Genomic DNA, 21,618 nt, shown 5'->3' with positions numbered 1-21,618 from the left:
GAAGGGTGCGAAGCGCGTGTACGTTCGATCTCGCATTCGATTCAGCTCGTTTCCACCCCTGAAAATCTGCTCGCACCCCGACGAACGTTTGGCGTATTAGTCATTCGGGCGCAGCTGGATACCCGGCTCGGGGGTGCGTTGCCCCCCTTTTTGCAAGGTCGAATCAATTCCGGTTTAGCCTGCGGCTAAGTCTGATTTTTCCTCTTCCGTCTTCCACGTTTTTAATCCTCTCCCTCTTCGTAACGCTTATATAATTCGATCGTAAAATCGACGGAAACGTTATAGGCGCGCGCGTAATTCCGTTTTTGCCCGTACGGTCCGGCCAACTTTCGGCGAACGTAAGAAGCAATGTTCGAAATTTTCCTCTTCTCTTCTCGCGAGCAATCGTCTCGCGGTCGCGCGCCTGTTGTTCGGTCAGGCCCGGCGTACAACGGTACGCCGTCGTTCTCTTTTTGTTTCGTTTAAACGAAAGCTCGGTACAAAGAGCGATTAGGTATTTCGATAACGGAGCCTGGTTGATCGTACAAGCGGTAACGATTTTTAGAGGCGCGGTATCGGTAACGTGGCTGATGAAAGGGACGCGCGGACCGAAGCGAGACGCCGAAGAACGAGAGAGAGAGAGAGAGAGACAGAGGGGGTTGACGGGGTGGTGGCAGGGCGGGTGGCGGAACAGGGGGAAGAAAAAGGAAGAGAGGATAAAGAGAAGGGTGCCGCTGGTCCTCCCTATTGACAACGGCTTTCATCTTTATAATTCAACCCCTCGCGCCACCCTCGATCCATTTTGCCTTTTCTCCCTAATGCTTTTTTACCATCCTTTCGCCCGCTGTGTTCCACGTGTCACCTATCGCATGCCATCCACGCACTTGCGCTCCTTTCCTTCGCCAAAATTCCCTCCTCTTCTTCCGCCAACGGAAACAACTCTTTTGATGTCTTTGCTCTTGTCTTCGTTTCTGTTATCAGCGTCGCCGTTCGCTTCTCTCTCTCTCTACGCCTTTCGGCCGTAACTATATCGTAAGTCGGTGCGCGTCTTTCGCCCGAAACTTTGCCCCTCGTTTCTGTCGCACGCGCAAGCCTGTAACGTCGTATCCGAATTTGTGCATCGTTGGAATCGAAGCGTTTGCGCTTTCGGGCGCGGTGTTGCCGCGCGAGAAAACACTGAAAAACACAGCCTATCCAGTTTATTTAGGCGGCCCGATCGAAGCCGAGACACGTTACGCTAGAAAACGCCAAGAAAGTCTGAGACGTTGGATCGTTGGAGGTTTCGCGGCGAAGCTTTTGCAGCAATTTGCTGCCAGAGATTATCCAATTGTTCGAAAATGTAATAATCGACGGCGAACGAGCTCGGGGAACAGACAGGATATGGCAGAATCGTACGTTTCCATTCGATTAGCATAGGCGTAATGAATTTTGATAGACAAGCGGTCGGTTATTGTTCGTATGGGAAGAGTGTTTTACAGTAACTTATGAATTTATGTAAAAACCTATCGAACTAATCACGCCACGCTATTCTACAAAGCGTAATCTCGTTCGCGATACGATCGATGATTATCGCGACGATTATACGTTGAATCTCGGCATATTTCGAGCGGCCATACGTTTCCCACCGATGGGTATTTCCAATAAGCGTAGCAAACATCGAAAATAACACGGTCTGCGATTTATCAGCTATCGGGATAAGTAAAAAGTTTATACCGTGGCTGCTGAAACTGCGGCAACCGAGAGAAATTTATTTTCTCGCGTATAATTCATCGCGTATAATCGTTCCGCTACGAAACTACGTTTAAACAAATGGAATGGATATGGTGGCGTGCGTGATACGAGTCGGAATGGAAAGAGAGAAGAAAACGGTTGGGAAAGGAGGTTGCCCTTGAAGCGTAGCAAGAAGCAAAAAAGCGCATGGTGCATAAAGCATGGTGTATCGTTTTCCTAGCGTGATTCTCGGGGAGGTCTCACGTGCGTCGCAATCCTCGTGCAGTCGATCCCTCGAGTCGAAGACCTCCCGGAGATTTCCAAGGTTTCGGAGATTTCGGAGGTTTCGTTCGGGCGAGAACTAGTCAGAAGAGGCGGCGTTGCGTGGCGGCTGGATCGGTTAGGTGGTCTTCGTAGAAGGAGGGCAGATCGATGGAAAAACGAGGGGAGTCTGGTCGAAACGGTCACAGATGGTGTCTTGCGTGGTTTACGACGCAGCGCAGGCAGGCCCTTCCATATGGGAATGATACTATTTAACTCACCCTGGAGACCTGGCAGGGTGTCGGATGACCTATCCATCCTGTACACCCTGCCATCGACGCACAGGTCCGACTTTTACCAGCAGGTTCTTCTTTCTCCGATTCTCGCGTTCCTCTCGTTCCTCTCGTTCCTCTCGTTCCGCTGTCCCAACTTTGAAAAGCAGAATAAAGAAGTAGAACGAAAACCGCGGTCAACCGAGCGTTCACGTACGACGCATATTCTCCTCGATCGATTCGTTAGGAACGAGGAAAGAGAAAATCGCTAGCGTCGAACGGATCGGAGGAATTTCGAGGTATCCGATGTTGAGGTAGGGAAGGGCCTTCTCCGACGTAGAGTTTAAACGGCTTCTTCGTCCTTCCTGCTTTACACCTGCTATTACCAAATTCTTCTCCAACGAATCGTACCGCTTTCCTTTATACCGGGTGTCCTACGCGACCAACCAGAGAAGATCGCGAGTCGACAAAATTACGCAACTTTGGCCGTACGTATAGCGTATATCGGGGCTATTTTCCGATTCTGCGTGACGACTGGCTGCGGACACCGGCCAATTTTCTACCAAATCACGTCGCCGAGCAAACTTTGACGACGACAAACAAGATTACCTTGGAAGACGCGTACCGTGGGGTAGAGCCGTAGCACGCGCGTTACCAAAAACAGAAACGGCGTTTTCGTCCGAAGAAATAATCGGTCGACTGTTTTCGTCAAGTACGGTCGAATTTGTAACTCGAAGCTGAACCGTGGCCTACGAGTCGCAGCTTTTGCGTGGCTTTCGGGGAATAGCGTTCGTCAGCCCTCGCGGAGGCTCGTGTTGCCGGGTCGTACGATAGGTTACCCTTGTCCAACTGCGACACACGTGCTCCACCCTTACGTGACCGATCATTGCCTGTTCTCTCTTTTTTTCTTTTCTTTTTTTTTTTTTCTTTTAACGAAAACTGGTTAAAAGCTACTTGAAAAGTAGGTCGCTTTTGAACTCGTTTCTTATTATCGATGCGTCGCAGTCCTTCTTCGTTGTCATCACCGAACGATGGCTGTTATACGGGATATCGCAAAAACCGGTAGGAGAAGAGAAAACTGTCGTTGGTTGGATTCGCGCGAGCAAAGCTCGAACGGTAACGTCTTGCCGCCGTTTCGCAAAAAGGACCGGCTCGATACCACGGGAAGATCGATTCTCGGGCGTTTTCGTCGGAGCGACTTAGGAGGAAGGATCGTCTAGAGCGTAAAGCGCGAAGGAGGTAACGCCCGAAGGCCTGGAGAATTCTGGCCGGTGAAATAGAAGTAATCTCTGGAGAAGTTGGTGGAAGTAACGGGGGGGTAGGAAGGGACGGCGGTAGCGATGGTGGTGGTGGTGGTGGTGGTGGCGGCGGAGAATGGCGAACGCCGGAAGTGGACGGGGGTTGGGAACGAACGAACGGAAGTGGAAAAGGGAACGGCGGAGAGAAAGCGGAAGGGCGGCGCGTAGTTGTGGAAGAGAGGTATGGAGAGGAGAGGAGAAGCAAGTGGGTGGATGGAGGAAAGAGGGTGAGGAAGGATGGCGGAGAGGCAGGGCAGGGCAGGGCAGAGAGGCTGGAAACGGAACCGGAAGCGGAAGCAGGGAGCGCAGGAAGACGAAGCGACGTCGACGTCGGCGTCGGTGGCGGTAGCGACGGCGGCGGCGGCGGCGGCCCCGATATGGCGGAAGCGTCGCGTTTGCCGGAAGTCGCCGAGGAAATGAAATGCCTCCCAGCCAGCTAGCTAACCCCTGCCGAGCTCCTCGTGCTTCTCCTCGTTTGCCACACCTTCCTTCGAGATTCTCCGCTGCCGTACCCTGGCAATCTACGTGGCGCAGATCGAAACCGCTCTCCATAAAATTCCAGCTCGTCTTCCGTCTACCGACGACGTTGAAGCAGTCGCGAGCACGGACGATTATTATTCCGAAGCGCGATAAACGCGTGGATGAAGGCGATTTTTGCCAATGAGTACGATCGAGAATAAAAGAGAGAGAGAGAGATTCGCAGCAAACAGAAAGCCGTGTATATAGGAATCGAAAGAAACGATCGAACAAGAAACGCGGAGGTTCTCGAAGAGGTCGGCCCTGAAGAGCATTAAGCCGCGGTACCGGTGAAAGGCGAATAACACGAATGCCTTCCAAGTCGCATGGTTTCTAGTTCTAATAACGCTATTATTCTAACGCGAGCCCAGTCCGCCTACCGACTTACCGCTTTGCCACTTCTGTCTTATATCGTCGTATAAGCTCTCTCTCTCTCTCTCTCTCTCTCCCCCCCTTTCTCTTCTATCGTTTCTAACGCGTTAGGTCGATCGGATAATACGAGACCCACTCGATCCGATCGCTCGACGATACTTTAACAGCGCAAGGTCGACTTTGTCGACGCACAAACCGAATTACACGCAAAGGGTTGTTGCTTCTCGCTGCATTTTCGGTGCATTTGTTATAAAGTTGTGAAAGCGACGTGCGAACGAAGGTAATTTAACGAAACGAATTAATTTGTAGTACGGCGTGTTTCCCAGTCGACGAATTGGAATTTGCATAACTGGCTTTTTTAACGAAAAGTTTCTCCAAAAGCAAATTAATAGAAATTATTATCTCGAATCGTTTAAAGGAGTTACACTTTAACGATTGTAGCGTCAAATTTTATCTTCCAATTACAAAGGTGGAATTTCGTGCGCGCTCTGCCGGAAATATTTATTTAACCGGGCTCCATTTTGCAGCGCGGAACGATTACGCGTATATTATTATTACAAATGTGCAAAGAGCAAGTAGTGGAACGAACGGGCGAATCCGGCGAAAAACAATAGCGAAATAAATGTAAATCGCGTAAAAAGTTGACAAATGGCGCGAGTAAAGGAGATTTGTTTTAATAATTTTCAAACCGAATAACGCGTTTGCACCGCGTTTCGATAAATTTTCCCGGCTGCGGCGAATACACAGCAGCCCCTTGAAAAGGATTCGAAGCTGATCAAAGATCGTTAACGCGAATAACGCGAAACTTTATGCTAAAAAGACTTGTCAGAAACGACTTAAGATGAAAGAAGAGGATCGAATTTCCTTGACGCGTACGTTTCTATGTATTTGCTCGGTCGTGGAAGTTTTTCCGTTTTTTAAGAAAGATGGCAAAACGAGAGAATTATTAAAGCGTTTAATCGTTGCTCGTGTGGGAACCGAAGGCTTGGCGAAACTAATTACGGCCAGCGAACGATAATGATTTTGTCGTCGCAGGAAGTCTGGTGATTTTTCGTGCGTGGTTAGGGGGACGATCGCCTTTCCCTCTACGTTCCTCGACCCCTTCTTCGCTCTCTTTAACTCCGCCGTTCAACAACCTGTCCCTCGTGTTCCTCGATCAAACGAAGAAATCCGCGTAATTCGCACCGTCTTCCCCCGCGATTTACTTTCCATACTCTTTGCTATTACTTAACCGACGAATCTTGCAGGTAGCTCGACCTCCGTCGCGTAATCGGACGAACGAAATTACGAAATTACGAAATTTCAGAGAAGAATTTGTTGAAATTTGAAAGAAACGTCCGTTAGTTCCACCTGTTAGTACCTGTTAGTACCTGTTAGTACCTGTTAGTACCGTTAGGATATCGGTGGTTGCAGAAGGCAAACGAAATTTCATCGGAAAGGAAACGGAAAACTCCGGTACGTGTCCGTGGTATTTTCTGTTCGTCGGCGACGCGCAATTTTATTTTCTCCGTGCAACGCGAGACTCTGTACAGGAAACGCCGATATCGTTGGCGAGTACAGCGGTTCAGGGTGCACGGTACGTGGACAACGTTGCTTCTCGTTGTTGGCTTTTTCTCGTTAGCCGCGAGTCGGAGCAGCGCAGCTAGAGTAGCGCGGCTAGAAACGACGAGGCGAGTTGCGGCGGTAGAAAAGCGACAGGAGCGAGGAGGGGACGAGGCGGACCAGCCAAGGAATTGGGTTAGCGGCATAAGGTGGATCGTCGTAACTGGCGTGTTACTTCTCGCAACGTAAACGATTATATAATCGCGTTCGACGCGTAAACGACACCGGTGTCCGAGTACGCCTTAAAACGCCTTAAAACGCGTTCAGCCGGAAGCGGACTTTCTCCGCTGCTTCGGCCGCGCCGCGCCGCGTCGCGGCAACCTTTTCCAACTCTCGTGCGTCGTGTTCGAGTTTCTTCTCTTCCTTCCACCACGAGGTTACGCGTCTTCCTCTTCTTTTCTTCCGTTCCTTCTTACGTCCTCGAGTCTTTCGTGTCTACACGCCGTAATTTCATCGCGGCAATTATATAAAAACGCGAGTTTCCATTTAAACGTACAATTTCGTACGCAGGGTACCGAGGCGTGGTAACGCGGCGCGACGCGTAGCGTACGTCTGTTTGTACGCGAAATCGGAAAAGGGAATACGTTTGCGTGCGAAGGAAGGGCAGATCGGACGCTGCAAGGTTTCGGCCCTTCGAGTCGTTGCTTGTACCTACTCGTCGTATCCTTGGCGTACGATGACCCGTTTCCGAGAACCAGGGAAATTTGGTATTTCCAGGTAGCTGAACTATTCGCGTCTTGGTTCGTCCGTATCGAGGTGTACGTTACCGTTTTATCGAATGGAATCGCATTCGCCGTAATTACCGTAGACCGGTGTCTGGTCGTGTAGCGTTCGCCGCGAGCCCTTGCCACGCCGCTACCGTTGTTGCAAAATCGCAGTTTGTTTTTATCCGTTTTACGTAATCCTACCGATGATCGATATCGGACATTCGATGCTCCATGTTGGAGCGTATAAACGATACCGTACAGCTCGGCCCAATTGCTACAGGTTTCTCGAGTGGAGAGGGTCCTAGCGTGTCCTGCAGCAGTTTACCCACCATGACATCACCTATCACGCTCGCTCGAGCATGCCGCAACACTCTGCTGCCTACCTGCTTACCTTTTCCAATCTTTTCCTTCCCCTTCCCCTTTTTCCACCCTTCTTCTCTTTCCTACCGATTTCCAATCCTTCCGATCGACGTCTCTCTCGTCCATCGCTTAGATAGCCACGTAGATCCTGCGAAACGAAAGCGTTTTTTACGCGTTTGTAGGAAATTTAAATATCCAAAGTGGGCGCGTCGTACGAGGATCGCGCATGCAAGGATTTTTGCAAAAGCTGTTCGATTTTCTGCGAACGCCGTCGCTCCTCTTTCTCCGTCCACCGTCTCCCCTCCAATCGCATCTACCATCGCCATCATACACACGCTCTCTTCGTGATTTTCACTTGGCGAGACGACGTAAGCCGCGCATAAGGTGAAGGTATCGATTGCGCAACATCGATATTATGCAACCCGTAGCGGTTTCCTGCTGTTATCTAATTATCCGGAGTAGAGGAACTCGAAGAGAGGAGGTCGCGCAGCCAATAACGAATCTAATTCTTAGGCGCGCGCGCGCTCCGTAAACGTTTGGCGGGCCAGCTTCTCGCGAACATGGTTCGACGACGCGTCGAATCCTCCTCGATCCTTGGACCAGAGGCGACGCGCGTTATTGTCGCGCGCGAAAGTTGCCAGAATTTTCACGGCATCGTAATTCCGCCCCGCGTTTTAAGAAGCCGCGTGTCGTAAACAAACGATAAATTTACGTGGCGATATTTATTAAAGATCTAGCAGAAACGATAGATAGGAAGGAGGAAAGAATCTCAGCGGTTGACTCGCCTATTTTGTTTGGATTAGGTCATCGAGCTTTTCCAGCCGCGATATATATCTGACTGATATATCGATACACGCCTACGTAGCCACGTGCTCGAGACACCTTCGACGGAGAAAACGGTCGATAATTCCTGCTGCCAGGCTAGTGCCGCTATCGTTTCTTCTCCCTTCCGTCCAATTTCTCCCTCTTCTCAGCTACCTATTAATATTAGTAGTAGTAATAATAATAATAATAGCAGTAATAGTAATAACGTCTCAGTCACGGAGATGTTACGACGAAACGGAAGAAACGTCGACGTCGACGAATAACAAGGATAATGGTAATTTATTTACCCGATTTTCCCGAAATAATTCCTACTTTCGTTATACTCTCGTATACTCTCGTATACTCTCGTATACTGTCGCATCGATCGTTTAGTGGCTACGTTATACAGCCGATACACGTTGCTTAACCCTGTCTTAATAATTGTTACTCGTTCATCGTGGTGCGTACAGTAGGGCGTATCGCCGTCTACCTGGTTGTATTTGCATCTACGTTTCTCATATATACGGGTATAGTGCTTCGAAACTCGCGCTTCGTTATTCGTCCGAGTATGGTCTTCTGGACTTTAGGGACGGGGGAATGAGGGGGGGCGGGTCGAGGAGTACACACACGTTGGTTACGAGGAAACGCGCGAGATAGCCAAGCTACTCTGCAAATACCTCGAGTGGCTGGAAAGAAACCGTTGGATTAGAAAGAAAAGGCGACGGTGATCGGCGAGGTCGTAACCGGCGAGGAGAAGAACCGTCTGTCGGCGATGGTCGTCCAGGAAGTAGGTGCGTCGAACGTAGTTCCTACTCTCGAGGCCGAGACGGTTATAATAGCGATCGGCATTGTCGTGGTTACCGTATCGTCGCGTTCGGGACAGAGACAAACGCGGATAACAGAGATAGCCGAGGAAAGAGGGAAAGAGAGCGAAGCTGTTGGTAATCTGTGGGATAGGACGAAGAAGCAGCGAGGCATGTCCGAAGGAAAGGAAGCTCCGCGGACCTCAGTTCCGCTCGGTTCTCCTCTTCCTCCATCTCGCCGGTTCCCAACCTTTCCGACGTTTCTTCTTCGCAAATCTAGCTGCCGTTCTTAACCTTCGTATAAATCCACCATTTTCCTCTGTCCGTCGTTACGATCTTACAAGGCGCGTTTCGTTTGTTTCTCCTTTGTTTCTCCTCCACGTTTATATACCTTTAGGCCTGTTATATCCGCGTCTGCGGACGATCGTACGCGGCGATCGAACCAAGCCGTACTACACGTTTCCATCGATAAAGTTTCCCTCCTGTCCGAACTTTTAACTTTTCTCTACGTTTCCAGAAATTAACTTTTATTTTACGTCGCATCGACCAAGCTCTCGAATCCAAGGCGTGGAATCGTCGGTCGATCGGTTTCGACCGGTAGTTTAACGGTTTCGCGACGAATCTATAAAATTTCGCCGTGTCCCGCGTAACGCGTTAATTCGGTATACCCGTCGTCGTATTTATATCGATTCTCGCGAGAACGTGTTACGGAGGAACTCGAATTCCTAGCGTCTATCCTCGTGTCTAGAGACGCGTCTATGCGAGGTCGACTCTATTTTCGCCCGGGTATCCGTCAGCTCGACCTCTTCCTCCGATTCCGAGGAAATCCTACGCCCGGCTCTCTTCCACGCTTACTCGTCCGAAATTTCGGCCGATCGCCAGCAATCTCTCTAACCTGGCCGTGTATTTCTTCGCCTATCGTCCGTCGTAACTATTCCTTTCTTTTCTTTTCTTTTCTTTTCTTTTCTTTCTTATTTTAATAAACTTTCAGTTTCGCTGACATAATTCGATCATATCGGGCATGTATATATATACGTATACGAAACGTTTAGCTCGGAGGAGCAACGAAAGTTTCGACGACCGATGGAAACGGGATTTGGAAAAAAGTGTAACGAAAGCCCGCGTTTGCATAACGCGAAGAGGCCGGAAAAGAGAAAGAGAACGACGCGTTAAGTTATGCCGTACGCTGTACGCGGGCGAGATGTTCCTCGAGGCGTGCCTCGAGACCAGGTTTCGTGCGAGGCCACTGGATGTCACGAGACCTACTTATAAACGTTGCTATAGCGGTCTTTACAACAGCGGTACGGTACGGATGATCTCTCGCGAGCGGCAAAAAATATCGTCTTGTCTAGGCGACAAGACGGAGGAATCTCAGCGACGAAACGGATGGATGGAATTTTTCTGACAGCGAGAAATTGGAAACAAAAGACGTTCGCTTGTCGATAGGAGGGCGATGCGCGTGTCTCGGCTACGCGACTGTCTACGCGAGGTAAAGCGGGAAAGCGCGAGTTCGAAACGAGTACCGAGCGAAAAGTACCGGTTGCAACGGTACGGTATCGCGTATTATCTATAAGTTGGATTTCTCGGTGTATGCGTGGCTTTTCACGTGGCTTGGGAACGCACGACGGGCCCGTTACAGGCACGCGAGCAATACCGATGCGTTGATTTACACCGGCCATTTTTTCCACCGTTCGATGTGCTCTTCGTTGGCTCGGTCCGTTTACTAAAATCGTTGTCCGATCGACGTAGACGCGACGAAACCGTTCGATTTACCATCCAACGGGCTATACAACGTTCTATCCGTAAATTTTCCCGGCGAAAACGAGGTGGCGAAAACGAGGTGGCGAAAACGAGGTGGCGAATAGGACAAAGCGTAAGAAGCGCTGTGAAACCTTTTGGCCAAATATTTGAAACCTGCGTATACTCGAACGATATCCGTGGAAACGTAAGATCCGTCGATTGTTGCGAGCGTGCGCCACGCGCGTATTCGCCGTCGTTTCAAAGGTGTCGGAATATTGGCGCGCCGACGTAGTTTACGCGTTCGGTCGGAGATGCCCGCGTGTACGAAACGACCGAACGCGATAGACGGCGTGCATCGGCGGACAACGACGGTTCTTCCATGGTTGTCCGTTTGGGCGGTTGCGCGACGTAGGAGAGTCGAAAGGCTAAGGCGCATACGTAATGCGTATCTAGAAGCGTGGGAGCCATGCTCGAACGGCTTCCTCTCACGGCACTGCCACGCTTTATCTTGCGTTTATAAATAAGCCAATATCTCGCTCCCTCTCCCTCTCCTCTCTTCTTCTATACTTCTTCTATACCTCGCTCTCTCGCTCTCTCGCTACCTGTCCCTCTTTCTTTCCGCTCGTCTCCCTCTCTCTCTCTCTCTCTCTCTCTCTCTGCACGCTCTCCTTCGACCGCCTCTCTCTGTCTCTGTATCCCTCTTTCTCGGCTCGAATAACTCGAACGAGCGACTCGACTAGAAGGAGGTGCGCTCTTCAGTTCCGGCTTCCAGCCACCCGAGTCTATTAATACTCGATTCTAGTCTCTAGTTCGCTGCCCCTTCCCCTGCCTCTCGCCTTACCAGCCCACCATCTCGCAACGTCTCCACACTCTATCGGCAGCCTTTGTCTCAACCTGTTCGCCCATATCGTTCGTCTATCCGTCCAAGCTGTTATCTGCCCACCCGAAATCCTACGAGGGTACGCGTACAGGTTCTCGCGGAAATTCCAAACTTGTATTTGCCTGTTGCAGCAGCCGACGACGACGACGACGACGACGACGACGACGACGCTCCACTCGTCGAGCAGCGTGCCGAGTAATTAAGCGAAGACAGAACCCGATTCGATAAGGCGAATCGAACAAAGGAAAGCTCGCGTTGACGCAACGTTGGCCTTTAACGCGTTCGAAGTTGTTTCGCGCGATCCGGTTTACGCGCGGAAAAGTATTCCATTCCACGCCGTCCGTCACTCGTGCACCATTCTACGCGCGTAAAGATAAGCAGGAATAACGTTTTTCTCGAGCGACGCTTCGTTTCCGAGAAAATTCGGTTCGAAAATTTGGCAAGTACGCTTAAAGTCGGCTAATTCCGGACCGAGTGCGAGCGAATGATCGACAGCGGATTGAACCGCGTTCGAGAATAAATCGAAAACGTGGAATCCAAATTTTTTTTTTTCCCCGAAAGAGTCCGACTCTCTCTCTGTTTTCGAGAACGATAGATTCGAAGATGTATCGCGCGCCTGCACCGTGCAAGAACGGTATCGGGACAACGCCGCGCGAACAACGACGACGGATGACGACTTCGACCTTCTATCGGAGAACATAAAAAATCCCATCGCGAATATAAGCGAAAAGAGCGAGTAAATAGTAAACTTTGAAATTTCTCGCAAATACGTAAAAGTATGCGATTAAGATAATACGACAAAATGGCTGGAATAATATTTATCTGGACGGAAGCGAAATAAGTAAATGGACGTTACGTAATTAGCTTTATCGAGCTATCGAGCGATTAGCGATGCTTATCGAAATTGCAGCGTCGATCGCGGCACGATTTCGGAACGAGTAAAATTTGTTTTGCCCGTTTCGTAATTCGAAATAATTAATCGACTCGATACGTCTTGATAGATAGGACCGGCCGATCGATCAAAGCGAGTCAAAGTGATTGATTATTCGGTAGGAGCAACGCGTTTCCTCGTACGCGGATAATCCCAATATCGACGGCGAATCGACCAAAACGAAAACACGTTGTTTTCGAGAAAGATAATCGTTTGTCGATCGTTGGCGGTACGCGTGGCCCGTAAGCGGATTTTTACTATTCTCGTTGCCGCCATCGTCGTCGGTAGGAGCGGTTAACGAGGAGGAATGCGTTTTTGTCGCGCGTCCAAGGTGAGTAAGCGCGCGATGTTCGCACGATTATCGGCAGCAGACGGAATCCGTGTCGACGCAAAGCGGAATCCGCGTGGCCGAGGAATGCGCTCAATTATGCAGGACGCTCGAATCACGAGGCGAAGATATTCTAGTCGCGTGTCCGCAACCAAATCGGTTTCGATCGATCGCGGCTATTGCGAGAATTATCACTCTCTCTCCCTCCGCTTCTTCCACCTCTCGGCCAAACTCGCTGCCCGACAGTCGCAATTTCTCGTCTTGGTCGTTCCTGTTACGCCGGCGCACAGCGAACGATAAACGTAACATAATCTCGTTTAATCGGACAACGTAATGGCAAATCGGTACGTGGCATAGGGACAAGCGAATACGACCACGCAAACCGTCGATACGACCGTCGTCCTTACCGTCCTAGAATGCAAAGTCCGCAACGACTAAATTCGTTAACGCGTGTTCTTTTCTTCAGAATCTTGACTTTCGTGCGCGATGCATAGAAATCTTTGACGGCTCGATGCACCGATAAGACTACAAGATGATTCGTTACTTAGAAAACGACGAACGATGCTCGAACATCATCCTTTGAAAACGCCTCTTTGCCTTCGATCGAGAAATTATTTCTCAATTCGACGACGATAACCGCCGCTGTTTTTCTGGTAAATAATTTCGAACGAGAAAAGTCGCCAGGAAACGATTATTGTTCGACGATCGAGTACGATATCGGGAGATAAAAATTTCACTGATTAAAATTCCTATCGACGCGTTACCGTTCGACGCAAGACGGATAACTGGGATAAACGTTTGGAGGTAAAGGCCACGAATATACACAAATAGGCGAGTTACGAAAGCGAACGCCGATGAACGCGAAGAGGATGTAAAGAGGCTCGGCCGTTTCGTACACGGTGCAATGAGAATTGGAGCAATTTGCCCAGAGTACTAAGATAGCGTACCTTCGTTTAGGACGGCGCTTCCTAAACTTTCCCCATTCGCGACCCCATTTTGCCCGGGAAAATTTTGCGTAACGCCGGTTGTATACATAGAAAGATACGTAAAACAAGCATGCGAATAAAACATCGATCGATAATAAACGAAAGAAGTTGAAATTTAAACGATCCTTTGCTATATTTATAACGTTACCACTTGTTACCATTTCCTTTTACGCGCAACCCTACCGATCGACCTCGCCAACATCGAGAAACCGGGGAAATTTCCGTTAAACGCTTCTCGAAAAAAATTCAACTCTACGTTAGTATTTAAAATTCCATTTTATTCCTACTCACGGCTTTCTACCTTGAAACTGTCCGTATCTCCGACGTTTCTCTCGTCGTTGTCTGAAAAAAGAAAAAAAAAAGGAAACGAACTTTAAAGTTTCGCCTGCGATACGAGTTTGCCGCTTGGCCATGATATCGATGGACGGATAAAAGTATCCGTAATGCTAGAACATCTGCCACGAGTAACTTTCTTTAGATTTATATTATTTCGAGAGGATCGCGGACCTTCCCCTTTCCTTCTTTTCCACCTTAATCGATCTTATTTTCAGCCACGTGGTTTGCGAGTTTTCTGCCAGACAACTAACGAGACTAAAAAGAATCTGTGGCCTGGTGGTTTTAATAATTTTATAATGTAAAAGTTGTTCCATGAGTTGCGCGTTTTTTGCACGACGGAGACAACGACATTCCGCGACTCGTACTGCGTTTAACCGATAAGTCGATATTTTTGCAAGGAGGAGTCGAACGTTTGACGCGACGATCGAATGCGACAACGACGCGCGATACAAAACGAGAAATCGTTGGAGATACTGTTCCATCTGCGTGGATTAAAAGTTTGGCGAGTCGTTGTTTTAGGATCGTTCAAAGACGGACGATCGAGGTTCTTCGTTTCATCGGTTCGTGGCAGTTGGACAAATTTTCACGGCCCCGTGATTCCGTTACGCGATCCCATATGGGAATAGCCCGCGGTTTAAGAAGCCCTGGCGTGGAGGGACAGGAAAGATAGAGACGAGGAGAGAAAAGTTTAGTAATCCACGTTGGTGTTGGCGCAATCGAGGAATTCCTCCTGTGAGTCGAAGGAAGGAAATTGCGTTGCCCAATTAGAAATCGCGGGAGACCGCAGAAAGAAAGGCCAAGAGAGAGCGAGCGATTCGCGAGCAAGAAGGAGCGAGCAGCAAAGCTGCGGAGGGGGAGAGAGCGAGAGACAGAGGAAGGGAAAAAGGTTTCGAAACATCGTACATACTAAGTTGCCACGTTTGTACGATTATCTAATTCCGTGTACCTTTTGCTTGTTTAAACGCACGCGCACGCGCCTAGCCATTTTCATCGCCTATACCGATTCGTTTGGATAGCGCGACTTGTATCTTTTATTCGAATCTTGCTTGGATCGATCGCCGCTGTCGGCTGGATTTTAATATCGACGCGATAAAAATTAATCGCCGTTGTTTCCCACTCTCGTTTACCACGATCCTCGTCTCGCGTAATTCGGCGATTTAAATTTCGTCTCGGTGTCTCGAATTTTCACGAATTTATCTACATCGTGGCGTACATCGACTCCCTCTCTCTCTCTCTCTCTCTCAATTATATGTTATTTGCACGCGATTCAACTTTTACGGAGCTTAGTAGTACGGAAATGCGATCTGCGACGCTATTCGTATCGGAAAACGCTCGATTTAATCGACGTTTCAATGTTAATTTCATCGAATCATCGAGCGTACGAAAGAAAAGGGAAACATAAATATGAAAACACCGTCTTATCTCTCCTTGTCTTTTACGCGATAAGCCTTACGAGATTAGAGTCATAAAATATCTTTTAAATTAATCGTCTATCGATTCAAGTACCTGAACACCTTTTTCTAGACAATCGAAAAATGCATCGAAAAGAAATTGATCGACATAGACTATCGAAAGGACCGTGTACGATGCCGATAAATCGACAGATCGTTTAAAATATTTACGTACAACGGTATAGGCGGAGGAAATTTGTTAAACGATACAGGACAACCAACATTGCCTTTGTATGATATACGGTAACACGTGATGACGTTCTTAACGTTTCAAGGATGAGAATATCGATTATTAATCCGGCGAGATACGAAAAAACAATGATATATCCTTATCGCGTGTTATATACCTGGCGTTATCGCGTTCTTCGAAAGAAAGAAATTTCTCTCCGCGCGAATGTAATTTTTCATCGGACGACGAACACAAGTTAGACGAATGGACGTTGTAACCACATTGTCTAATCTTCGAGCGATATCCGTACGTTACCTCTACGTATTAAAATAGCAAGCGATCGCGAATCACGTTCTATCGGATATCGGAACGTAGATATTTCGGATTGAAATTGTTCGTCTTGCTAGAACAACCGGTGGTCGTCTATATATAATTATAAAAAACTTTTCAATCCGTAAAGGTTGAAGGAGAATGTCCGCTTCGTCTGCCTGGTCGATGGCGAAAGTTCGATATCTTTATCCAAAGTATCGTTTAAACGAAAAACGTTTCGACTATTGTATATGTGGTAGCTGATATCGTCGTCCAACGTTTGCTACGAAGATCTTCAACGCGGTACGTTCCGGGACGTCGTAACGACGTACGTTACGTTTACTGATCGTAAATCACCTGTTTATGGGTGAATCGCAGATTTCGAATAATTCGTTAAAAAGAAATATTACGCGATTGCGAGGAGAAGCGCGTTTTCCAAGAACTATATCTGGTTGAGAGATTCGAGGCTTTCACAGGCCCGATCGGTCGTACATACTTGACAGCTGTTGGAGACTGTCGGCTAGAAGCTGCGTCCAACAGGAATTTCTGTCCGTTCGTTGTCGTGTTCGTTACAGCTATATCTTGTTCGGGGTCTAAAAACGCAGGTTAAACGTACACGGTTAAACACCGATCGACGTTGAGCGCGTATCTAATTAAACCACGAGGTCGTAGACCCCGTAACAATGATCGTTGGACGTAAAAAATCTGTTACTCTTTTCGATTTCACCGTGCTACGGGCCCGGCTTACGAGCGTTACCGTCCAAAAGATGTACAAGTTCGAGTGGATTAAACGGGCATTAATTCCGCGAGTATGATGCACTCGAATGGTAAACGTTCGTACTCCACAAACGGGAGAACGGATGATGGAAACTAGTCTCTGGGATTCACCAAGTTCCTCCTCTGATCCACGGTTCTCCTTCTCTTTCTACTCGTACAGCCCGCTCTTCCACCTTCTCCTTCTGTGTTCTTAAGCGATTACGCCACGACGTCTCTCACCTCCGTCTAATCCTGTATTATAATGTACGACGCGCGCGCGCACACACGCGCGAAAACACACACAAAGGTTAGAAACGAGACGGCTAAAGTCGAACGAAACGGAATCGAAAAAATCAAAGTTGAAGGAGAGAAGTGGAAGTGAAACGAAACTGTAAGTGGCAAGACGGAAGAAACGGAGGAAAAAGAAAGGAGAGGCGAGAACGGGATGGGGCGAGGGGGAAGATTAGGAAAATAGGAAGGTGGGGGATGATCGATCGAGGAAAGAAAGAAGAGGACAGTAGCGAAAACAAAGGGAACGAGGATAATAATCGACGTAAATAAAGTAGGAAGCGCGGAGAGCAAAACGAGACGGCGAAGAGGAGGAAAGCGGAGACAGAAGAAGAAGAAGAAGAAGAGAAGGGACCTTTGGACGATGGAGGGGATCGACGTCGTTTCAGTCGTCCTCCCGGATGTGCAGCATCATTACACGGCATTCTTCGAGGCTGCAAGATCTCCCTTTCTTTCTTCCTTCGGCCGATGCGTTGACGTAACCGCGACAAAGCAAATTCCTCTTCCCAAGACGCGAAACGCTCAGAATTCTGATCGGTCTGGTTTCAACCGTGTACTCTGAACGGCTGTTGTAACGAAGGGTATTTTCAAAAACCATCGATTCTTTCGTGCACGTCGCTTCCTACGTTTCCAAGCGTTTGCTTCGAGTCTGTAAAAGGAATAACTCGAAACGTCGTTCGAACGTTGTTACGTGGTGTATCGCGTATTTGTTCGAAAGCTAGAAGAAATTTCATATTTAGTTCGATCGAGTCCGAAGCCCAAGTCGGTCTTGATAGTCGTCTTCGGTTTCTTTGATATTCGTCGCGATTCGCTTTCCCTGCCAATCGTTCCAATTTTCTATCGTGTACACGCACGACCTTCCTAATACGCTATTTATATTCTCCTTCCATTTGTCATTTCTTATCGTGTCCCGCGAATCTCTCTCTTTCTCTCGAAAGTTTGATCTTTCCACGGTATTTTATATCGCGAGACCGTATACGAGACGAGTGATTTTGCCAAATATCGGCGGATATCGCGATAACTGTGGCTAACGGCGTAGTCCCGTGTAGAAATATCGAGTTGTAAATGATTTTTTTTTTTTTTTTTTTTTTTTTTTTTTTTTTTAATGTGACGCACAGAGTTAAAGACGATGTTATTGGACGAGCCGGATTTTCCGGCGGTTGTCAAGCAACGAAAAAGGTTTCCGAGGAGGCGTAACATTAATCATGGCACAGGTATGTGCGAGGACTCGGGGTCAAAATCTTTTTTCCTTCTGAAAGAACGATGATCCACAATGGGACTCCTCGGAATCCTCGTTGCTTGCGCTTACATCTGATCGATCGAAGAAAGGATCGTCCTGAAAAGTTACCGGCTCCTTTCTACTATCCACCTCGGGGACCTATTAAATCTTGGACTCGAATTCCGAAGGATCTTGTTCTAAAAGAACCACCGACACAATATTTTTCGAGAGAAATGTTTGTGAATAGCCGGGTCTCGAATCCGCGCCGCTTAAATTTGTGTCAAAATTTTTTTCAATTTCCTATTTTAGCCGCTGACACTATGAAAACAGCGCTTTTTTCTTCTTCTTCGTTCTTTCTCGAACACTTGCCTCTATCGACCGCGTTTGATATTTCCAAAAATATGGTCGACTCTCGCGCCTCGAATTCGCTTTGCGGTACGTTTGAAACTTTGTAAATGCACCATTGGAGAACTTGTCGCTTTTACGATAAATCAAATGTCGCGCGATACGGAATTTCCTAAATATAGTTTGCGGTTCGACGATGAGTCGACCGATTTAATCGACTAATAATAAGTTCCATGTTTCCGTCTTTTCTTTCTCGCTCTCTCTCCCCCTCTGCCTCTCTCTCTCTCTCTGCTCCTCTGCCTGCCTTTTTGTAGGATCCTTTGGATAGGGGAAAAGGGAGATAGAAGGAAAAGATGAAGCGTAAGAATCGGTAGTACTCATAAGCCAGCCGGGATATAACAGGTAAAACAGGTTTGTGGGCGTCCTGAAACGTGGGCTACCTGCATCGTTTCTCGGAGGGGTCCTTCTTCAAACTCGCCTGCCGATTCTTGCGGAAGAAAACGGAAGAAAGGGGAGAAACGCGCGGCACCTATGCACCTGTTCGTTAAGTAACGACGATTAACGTCTCCGAAACAGCCGCTCCGTGATTTTATCATCGAGGAAACTATGACGTGTATACGCGTGCAGCAAGAAATTTCAATTTTTTTTTTTTTTTTTTTTTCTTTCCCCTCACTCGACAAACTTATAGAGAGAAACGATTCGAAAGAAAGATCGTTCGGAGAAACGTGCTATTTCGTCGACAAGAATAAAGCCTTTCGCGTTAAGTTTTAAGTAAACAACGATGCAAATTGAAATTAAATGGAATCGAAATTAAAAGTAGACGAGTCGGACAACTATAAAGTAACGAACGTTGCAAAGGATCAAACTGTCTCGACCATGATCGGACGATCGTTGGATTTACTTATCACAGCGAATGCTATGACAAATCGGATCAAACGTAACGTATGTTTCTACTAGACGAACAAAGTTTCGCGGTTTTATGTAAAATTGTTTGTAGGATCGAACCTGCGAATGGAACGTCGCTTGTTTAGTTATCTAATCGATTACCGTTTTATGCGAGGCAGTTGGTTACACATCGACAATTTGCAACTCGCGACTCGTGAAATTTCGCTAATGATATTAATTCGTCGATTAATCACCGTCGATAGAGGTTAAATAAAAAAAGAGAGATTGCTCTTTTTAGAGGTCGTTGGGATATCGACTTCTCGTATCTTATCGGCTTAACAGAATTATTCGACGCGACCACTTTTCGTCGGATTCGGTAATCTAACGTTTGGTCGGGTCAACAGACACCTTTTCGGCCACGAAACTCGAAAATTCCTTTGCTTACACAAAAATAAATCGAATGTCCCACTCGTCGGTTCGTTAACCCCCGGTCGGTTCTCGTTCGTGGTTTAATACGTTCAACCGTTTTTCCAACGTGACAAATTCGCGCGCTATAGAGATACGTCGATCGCGACAAAACGTTCGTACAGATATCTTATAAAAAAAAAAAAAAAAAAAAAAAAAAAAAGAAAGAATTGGGCTTTTTCTCGAACCCGGAACAATCGTCAGTTTTATGCAACTCGGAAACTATGAACTTTCTCTTAGGAGCGCAACATTTTTCTAATTCCAACGTTGATCCTAACTTTGAACAACGCATCGTCGAATCTATCTACGATAAACGAACATCTCGGTCGTACGCGATCGATGATCTTTCTCTGCGAATACATCTGCGAATACAGCTGCGAATACAGCGAACGGAAGAGAAATAATTTAAAAGAGACGTTTGCAATTTCAAAGAGATTAACGAAATTTCAGACGATTCGATTGAAAATGAAAAGGGAGAGGCGAAAAGAAAATACGGATAAATCGGCATCGATGAGAAAAGTGGGGTTCGACCTCGGGGAGACGTCGGAGCTGGTGGCAAAAAGGTAGGTTCGCGTCGACAGCGAGGATCGCGATTACGAGGAAGCTACGAGGAAGTCGGTGAAGCCCCCTCCAACGTTCTATGGTATTTCCCACTCGATTACAACGCTTCGATTATTTCCGTTCGCGCCGTATAACCGGCCATCTATTCGTCCTCGTCGGACTCGAAGGGTCGCGCGTTCCGGTGGTCCATTTGTCTCCGTTCGTCGAACGCGTTATACGGCGCGGCAAGTCTGGCGCATGCGCACTGTCGCTGGTCTCTCATGGCGCGCGCGAGAGGAGTGGGGTGTGTGGCGGCAAGCTTCCAGCGGAGATCGCAACTTGCGGCTCAGTCGCTCGCCAGCTCCGACGCTCAGTGAGTGGATTTTGTCGCGTAGTCGTCGTCGTCGTCGTCGTCGTCGTCGTCGTACCTCCGAAAGACTCGAGTCGTGTCCGAAGTGAAAGGAAATTCGTTTCGTGTATCCTCCTCGAATTCGTCTACCGCTCGACGTAAATCTGCGGTAGCCTCCACTGGAAAAAATACGGTAAAAAAGACAGAGAGAAGAGAAGAGAAGAGAAGAGAAGAGAACGGCAGAGAGAGAGAGAGTGATATTCGAGTGGTGCCGACTGTGATACACTTAGCCGCGTAGATAGCTCTGTGATATACGCGTATTATACACACATGGATATTTCGATAGCTCTGAACTTTTCACGTACGGGCACCGAAAGCCGATATCCGTGTGGTACGGATATCTGCTGAACGTTTAATCGTTGTCGAACGGGAATCTCTGGTTGTGTGCGAGCAACATAGGGGATCCGTACGATTAGCGGGGATATTGGAATGGGTGTATAAATAAATACGTAGAAGGTGCGGAAGAAAGGAGAGGGAAAGAGAGAGAGAGAGAGAGAGAGAGAGAGAGGGACGGACGGACGGACGGACGGACGGACAAACGAAGAGAGATAGAGAAGAAGAGCAGCGGAAGAAAAGATACACGTGCGCGTGGTCGGTGTCTCGAGGATACCTGTGGATGCCAGGCTGTAGTCGCGACGTATTAGGGCGCGGATTTCTGCCCGATGACCGCCGAGGGGATTCGCTTCGACTCGCTGACCGATCTACACCATTGATATTACGCCGCATCGGACGGTTTATCGGCTAAGCCGTAATCGAGGTAACCATCTTATTTTTGCTTTCTTCTTATTTCCACTTTCGCGTAATCTTGGTTCGACGTCGCTCTTTAACGCGCCACGGTTACGCGAGGAAAATCCAACGTTCGTCTTATCGCTTGGTCGCTTCTCTTTTCCCTCTTTC

General features: G+C 48.0%; 2 protein-coding genes and 1 long non-coding RNA gene across 5 annotated transcripts in view; 1 reads left to right on the top strand and 2 right to left on the bottom strand.

The window, feature by feature from the left end:
• Exo70 (exocyst complex component 7) overlaps positions 1–21,618 on the bottom strand; it is a 93,299-nt gene that overhangs the window by 59,533 nt on the left and 12,148 nt on the right. The window lies entirely within an intron of this gene.
• Positions 1–21,618, bottom strand: part of LOC139996651 (uncharacterized) — a 94,781-nt gene that overhangs the window by 65,227 nt on the left and 7,936 nt on the right. The gene's annotated exons all lie outside the window — the stretch shown is intronic.
• The window catches only part of Aop (ETS variant transcription factor anterior open), a 28,601-nt gene continuing 27,297 nt past the window's right edge, over positions 20,315–21,618 (top strand). For 2 of the 3 annotated variants that reach the window (XM_072021130.1, XM_072021129.1), the window contains exon 1: positions 20,315–21,478. The gene's annotated coding sequence lies outside the window, so the exon portion shown is untranslated. The remainder of the gene's footprint in view (positions 21,479–21,618) is intronic. The other variant, XM_072021127.1, reaches the window with a different exon arrangement.

The sequence above is a fragment of the Bombus fervidus genome, chromosome 18 (genome assembly GCF_041682495.2).
Source record: "Bombus fervidus isolate BK054 chromosome 18, iyBomFerv1, whole genome shotgun sequence".
Taxonomy (NCBI): domain Eukaryota; kingdom Metazoa; phylum Arthropoda; class Insecta; order Hymenoptera; family Apidae; genus Bombus; species Bombus fervidus.
Note: the sequence above shows the minus strand (reverse complement) of the source record. Positions and strands in the feature narration are given on the sequence as shown.